Source organism: Triticum urartu, chromosome 6 (genome assembly GCF_003073215.2).
Source record: "Triticum urartu cultivar G1812 chromosome 6, Tu2.1, whole genome shotgun sequence".
Taxonomy (NCBI): domain Eukaryota; kingdom Viridiplantae; phylum Streptophyta; class Magnoliopsida; order Poales; family Poaceae; genus Triticum; species Triticum urartu.
Window position 1 is genome coordinate 216,320,869 of NC_053027.1, and position 7,104 is coordinate 216,327,972.

A 7,104-nucleotide genomic window follows, 5' to 3' on the forward strand; every position below is an offset into this window, starting at 1 on the left:
CTTGAGGAGCTCGACGCGGGAGGCGAAATAGGGGACGTCCAGCGAGGGGTGCAGCGTAGGCGAGCTCCAGGTGGCTGTCGGGGCCGTCCATGGCGCGGAGGCGGAGCAGCTTGGGGTGGTGTAGTGCTTCTGCAGGAAGACGAACGGGATGGCGGCGAGGGCCCTGGCCTGATGTAGCGGTGCTGCTCCGGCAAGGCCGTCGGCGGGTGGTCTCAAAGAAGCGGGGCGGCGGCCATGGCATCGAAGCATAGCTCATGTTGCACGAACAGGGAGAGAGAGAGATGTGAGAGGAGGGAGTAGAGGCAGGGGAGGAGAAGGAAAGGAGCAGGGGAGGTCTGGCCTGGTCGACGGCGGTCAACAGGGCGGCGACGTGCTCGAGGACGAGCTCGGCGTGGGGCGCAGGCAGGAGGATGGCGCGGTTTGGCGGGGTCACACGGCCGAGGCAGCAGAGATCGGCGAGATGTGTGGGTTTGACGATTGGGATCTGGGAGGATCCCGAGGTGGGAGGAGGTGGCTGTGGTCGCGGTGGTTGGCTGAGAGGTGGAGGGCACCGGTTGGGCAGCGAAGAAAATGAGGAGGGACAAACTGGCAGCGGCGGACGGATTGGATGATGGGACAAGGTCCCTAGGTTTTAGGGTCATCCACTATTTATTTGCAAAGAGATTAGGGTAGGGGCTATCACGTCCCTATGATCGTAATCGGACGGTCTCGGATAAATAGGCTAGGGAGTCCAAATAAAAAAACGGAGATGTTTTCAGGATGTTTGGGGATGATCCGGATCCAACGGTGATGACTGAGCGGTACGGGTTCGGGGCAGTTTCCGGACGCGCACGAGAGGGGTCGATGCACTGAGCGAGGTGGGGGGGTATGCTGGGCCTAGGTGGACTGTGGAGAGCGGGTTGGTTTGAGAGAAGAGGGGAGAGATGCATGCCCGGCATGGTTTCCGGAGACCGAAAACGTCTGACGAAAAGACCGGCTATATTGTCGCTATAGTTAACGGTTAGGGCATCAAACGATCTCCGAATGCGATGAAATTTGACAGGCCACCTACTAACAACATAACATCACCGCACGTCAACTTTCATCTCATTCCGAGAACATTCTCCGGCCACCTATAAAATAATATTTCGGACGTGCCGCGGGCGCGTGCAAGTGTGTCTGGGCTCAGAACGGACAATGGAAGGAATGGGGAGATCCGGGTGGATGAAAGTTTTCGAAAACATGCGGATGATGACATGGCAAGATGCAACATGCAAGCGAAAGACAAGGCAACAACAACGAATAACTGGTAGACACCTGGCGCAACGGTCTCGGGGTTACAACACTCCACCACTACAAGAGGATCTCGTCCCGAGATCTAGGATGGCACCGGAGAAAAGCGGAAGAGGAAGAGGTAAAACAAAGTTGCTTCCTTGACAAAAGAGTGAAACCAACGAACCTTGAGAGGTTGGCAAAATTGAAAGAAAGAATACAACGAAGATGAACAAAGTTGAAAACATCCGTTAGAAAAGAGGAACAAGGACCATTACGAGAACCTTGTATGTTAAAAGACGTAAGAAAAAGGGTTGCAATGGACAAGAAGTGCAAGCAAGCACTCCGGTAGAAACGAAAAGTACAAGGAACGATAAGGATCAATTATGACAACACTCCGATTAAAACAAGATAGAGAAGAATAAGACTGATATAATTTGGACAGCACTCCGATTGAAAGGAGAAAGAAAACTTAATAAGATGAAATGAACTTGAAGAGATGACACAACACTCCGGTTAAATGGATAAGCATGAAAAAACATGATCCTCACAACTCGAGATGATGAGAGAATGGAGCAACATCACTAAGCCTCCGGGAGAAATGAAAGAAAGGAATTAAAAGAACGGAGAAGAAAACAACATCTTCTACCTCAAAAGAGCTTGAAAAAACATCTTTAGGAGAATAGTTTAACGGAGTTGTTGGAAAACCAACAACGAAAAGAGTAAGCTTGTTGTGGGCTTATGGAAAACATCCCAAAACTGAGGTGAAATTCTGCCACTAACGAAAACGATAGATTGGATTGGTATGAACAAGGAGATGAGAAACTTATTTCACCGGGAGGATAAATGAAGGACTTGGATCATTTATAAGCACCATAAATAGCAACAATCCTTAGGGAAGGCTTTAGGTGAAACATGACACAAGATAACTCCAACGAAGAGATTGATGGGTTGCAAAGGATCTCATGAACAAATTGAAAATGATGGGTTTAAAATATGTCATTCCGGATAACTTATAAATCATGAACCACAAATTGAAATTGTCAAGAGTGACATAACACCACCTTGAAAGATAAAGTAGAACGAATTGCACTTCGGAATGCAAGATGAAGAATACTTGAGCTCCTCTGAAAGGAATCTCGATGAACGCTTCGAGAAGGAATTAAGTCCTTGATGAACCACCATGTAGAACCTCCGTGAAGAAACTCCGGTAATAAAAGGATGATAAAAAGAAATAGAAGTTGAGAACATAAGGTGAAGCCTTGCGATGATTTAGATGGAGCTTCACGATGATATAACCGAGAAAAACTTGGAACTCCAGAAAAGAAAAGATGAAACACTAGAAACCAAGAATTTTGATGAACCTCCGGAATAAGGAATTGAATTTACTCGATGAAACAAGAATAAGAATTACATTATGCTTATCCTTCACCAATTTAAATTGATGACAAGCAACGGATTTGGCATACTACTTATTCTCGTAGAAAGGATTAAGATAGATATAGAGCCAACTTGGAGAGGCCTTCAACGAACCACTGGTAGGATTTGGAAACAACAAATGAATTGATATGAAAACGAAGGAAGAAGAAACTTGAACAAAACACCGTAAGAACTGAAAAAGAACGAAGAAAAGATAAGGAAACATCGGGACGAATTAGAAGATGAACGAAGATACTTGGGAGAATTTAGGTACAAGTTAACGAAGAGATCCTGAGCTGGTTAGATCATACTTGAATGATGCACCGGAAGAATTCAAGAACTAGAGCTGAAAGCTAGAACGAATAAACCCGAAATGATGGCCTCCGGAGAAACAAACTGAAAAGACTCCTGAAATGCTCCGGATGGGTGAAAAGAATTCTCACAATCGGGAATAAATATGAGAGGATGGGATGAAGCTTGAACCATGGATCTTTGGAAGAACGGGTAAGAATTTAAGAGGAGCCCTTCTTCGGTCTTCAAATGTTGAGAAAGATGACGAGAAACATCGTCAAGATTTGTTGAGACACTCCAGAATGATTAAAAGAGGAAATGTTGAGCCAAATATGAAAAGAATTGAAAGATCTTGGAGAAGGCAAATTGACTGATGAAAATTCATTCTTACGTCAAAATTGGAGAAGAATTTGAGAGTAGCTCCGGAAAAATTAGAAGAGTCAGGTAAGATCCTGGAAAAAGACCTGTGGGTTAGGACCCACTCAAGAGAAACATCGTTGAAAATAATTTCTTAGGAAGATATAATGCACCGGTTGAATTAAATGACTCAACAGAGATAACAACCTCGAGATATCTTGAACGAATTAATAATGGAGACACAAATCTTCTGAGATATCTTCGGCACTCCGGAACAAATGAATAACAAGAAGTGAACTATTACGAGGTGCACCGGTATGATAAAATATTTGAAACGAGGACAGGATATGATCGACAAAGCTTGAATTGAAATCCACCGAAGAAGAAAAAGAATGATGAATGATGATCTTGAAACTCCGTTAGCATCTTCCTGAGAATCACCGGATAAGAACATTGAGGAAAGAATGAAGAAACTTCACATCCATAAGATGGATACTTGATTCAGAAATCTGAGTCCTTGAAGAAACAAGGGGTGGGAGGGTGGGAAAAACAAAGGCAACTTGGGGACAGATGAAACGAACAACATTGGGAAAACCGAGAGGTGATCTTGCGGATGTTGAAATGATCGGATCCACTTGAAGAGAAACACGCCGGTTGAAAAGGATTGACATGACAATCTCGATTATCATGAAGGATTGGTATTCACATCGAAGTATGAGAACACCATTTAGGAAAGGTATGGAATCAACACTTGACTTCAAAGCAACTCAAATACCACAACTAAAAACAAAAACAAAGGATTGGCTTGCAAAATAAGCCGGAACAAACATATGATAGAGATTTCGTCTAAAGTTTTTGTGGTGGGGCCCACACGGGCTCGGTCGTACAACACCATCATCTACAAGGCAGTGCACATGACATACGAAGCGTTCCAGAGTCAGCATAGCCAAGGACTCTTTAAGACACAACGAGACCACTGTAAAACCAACCGTGGATGGGCGGACCACTAGACGTCGAACCCCAATCTCATATCATGCATCTGTCGGAAAGATATCCTAGGAGCTACTTGAATTCCCACTTATAAACTCCTGAAACTTTATGGTTATGCAATCAGATGTTGGGGATACAGGGGAAGCATAATATCTCACCCAAACTAACAAATCCTACATCCAGCTGTATCCATCCTTCAACACATAACCAAGAAACCTTCGGAAATCATTTACCTCAACCTTCGAAAAGCATCCGTTATACGAGTTATGGCAATACTCCCGAACTCCCGCCCCAGTACTAGGTGGCGTCGAGGTTATCTCACCAACAACTGCATAAAAGAGATTTTCGATGTCGGCGAAACTCAGGTATTCCAGAACTGCAACGATAAAATTGTGACGACAACACCTCGGAGCTCAACTCCCCGGGACACTGCCACAACCCCTAAATGTAAGGAGGCACCAAGAACAATGTTCTCGTCACAAAACCATCGGAATGATTCCAAGATACCCGCGTGATCCTAAAAAAATTAGTGAAATTTGAGAAGAGAAGAGTCAAAACTCTACGTCAAGAGGCCTCACCAGAGCGACGAAGGGACTGGGGAGTAAAAAGAATCCTACTCTCCGATATATATAATCCTATAAGACTCAATTTTTTTCTAGACTCAACAACGTCAGCGATTCGATTAAGCAGGGGGCTCCTAAGTCGGGGAAGGCTCTGATTACCAACTTGTAACACCCACGATGCGGCTATATCGCCCACGTGTTGGAGCATGGCTTAGAGGCATAACCGCATAGTAGGCATGTCGCAAGAGGGGTAATCTTTACACATCCCATGTACTGAATAAGAAGGGATAAAGAGCTGGCTTACAATCGCCACTTCACACAATACATAAATATAACATTACATCATCCAGATATAATCAAGGTCCGACTACGAAATTAAATAAAGAAAGACAACCCCTAATGCAATAGATCCCCGATCGCCCCGACTGGGCTCCACTACTGATCAACTGGAAACGAAACAACACAACGAACACGATCTTCACCGAGCTCCCACTTGAGCTGGGTTGCTTCACCTGCACTGGTATCATCAGCACCTGCAACTGTTTGGATGTATCTGTGAGCCACGAGGACTCAGCAATCTCACACCCGCGAGATCAAGACAATTTAAGCTTATGGGTAGGATACGGTAGTGAGGTGGAGCTGCAGCAAGCACTGAGCATATATGGTGGCTAACATACGCAAATAAGAGCGACAAGAGAAGCAATGCAACGGTCGTGAACTAGAAGTGATCAAGAAGTGATCCTGAGACTACTTACGTTCAAGCATAACACCAACACCGTGTTCACTTCCCGGACTCCGCCGGAAAGAGACCATCACGGCTACACACGTGGTTGATGCATTTCAATTAAGTTAAGTGTCAAGTTTTCTACAACCGGGCATTAACAAATTCCCATCTGCCCATAACCGCGGGCATGGCTTTCAAAAGTTCAAAACCCTGCAGGGCTGTCCCAACTTAGCCCATCACAAGCTCTGACGGTCAATGAAGGATATTACTTCTCCTAGGAAGACCGGATCAGACTCGGAATCCCGGTTACAAGACATTTCGACAATGGTAAAACAAGACCAGCAAGACCGCCCGATGCGCCGACATCCCGATAGGAACTGCACATATCTCGTTCTCAGTGCAACACCGGATGAACACTACGTACAACTAAAACCAACCCTCATGTTTCCCTAAGGTGGCGCTGCAAGTGGCTCTGTTTCGGACCAACACTTAGAGAAGCACTGGCCCAGGGGGTTAATATAAAGATGACCCTCGGGAGAGCGACTCCGAAGGGAAAAATAGGTGGTGGTGAGGCAAATGGTAAAACCAAGGTTGGGCCTTGCTGGAGGAGTTTTATTCAAAGAGAACTTTGAAGGGGTCCCCATAACACCCAACCGTGTAAGGAACGCAAAATCAAGGAACATAACACCTGTATGACGGAAACTAGGGCGGCAAGAGTGGAACAAAACACTAGGCATAAGGCCAAGCCTTCCACCCTTTACCAAGTATATAGATGCATTAATTAAAATAAGAGATATTGTGATATCCCAACATAACCATGTTCCAACATGAACAAACTTCAACTTCACCTGCAACTAGTAACGCTATGAGAGGGGCTGAGCAAAGCGGTAACATAGCCAAACAACGGTTTGCTAGGAAAGGTGGGTTAGAGGCTTGACATGGCAATATGGGAGGCAGGATATAGCAAGTGGTAGGTATCGCGGCATAGAAAAAGAGCGAAAAACTAGCAAGCAAAGATAGAAGTGATTTCGAGGGTATGGTCATCTTGCCTGAGATCCCGCAAGGAAGAAGAACGAGTCCATGAAGAAGACAAACGGACGTAGTCGAACGGATCCTCACAAACGCGACGTTATCGGAACTAACCCGAAGAAGCAATACCGGAAAGAAGCAAACAACATAGTAAACAACCACCACATAAACATGACATGATGGACAACCAAGTATGATGCATGTCCGGTTTAAAGAGAGCATGGCACGGCAAAGTGCACAAGCAATTCTACAAATTAAGTGGAGCTCAATATGCAACGAGTTGCATATTGACGAAACACCACATAACTTATTTAGTTCTCTCTCGTTTAGGTACTCAACAAAATTAAATGTTGGTTAGCATGGCAAGGGGTGAAGCATAGTAAAACTACCTATCTAGGAAAGTTTAAGTGAGGCCGGAACAACAAGCAACAAGTCCAGAAAATCCTCATGAGCATAATCATGGATTTGGTACTGTTCTTC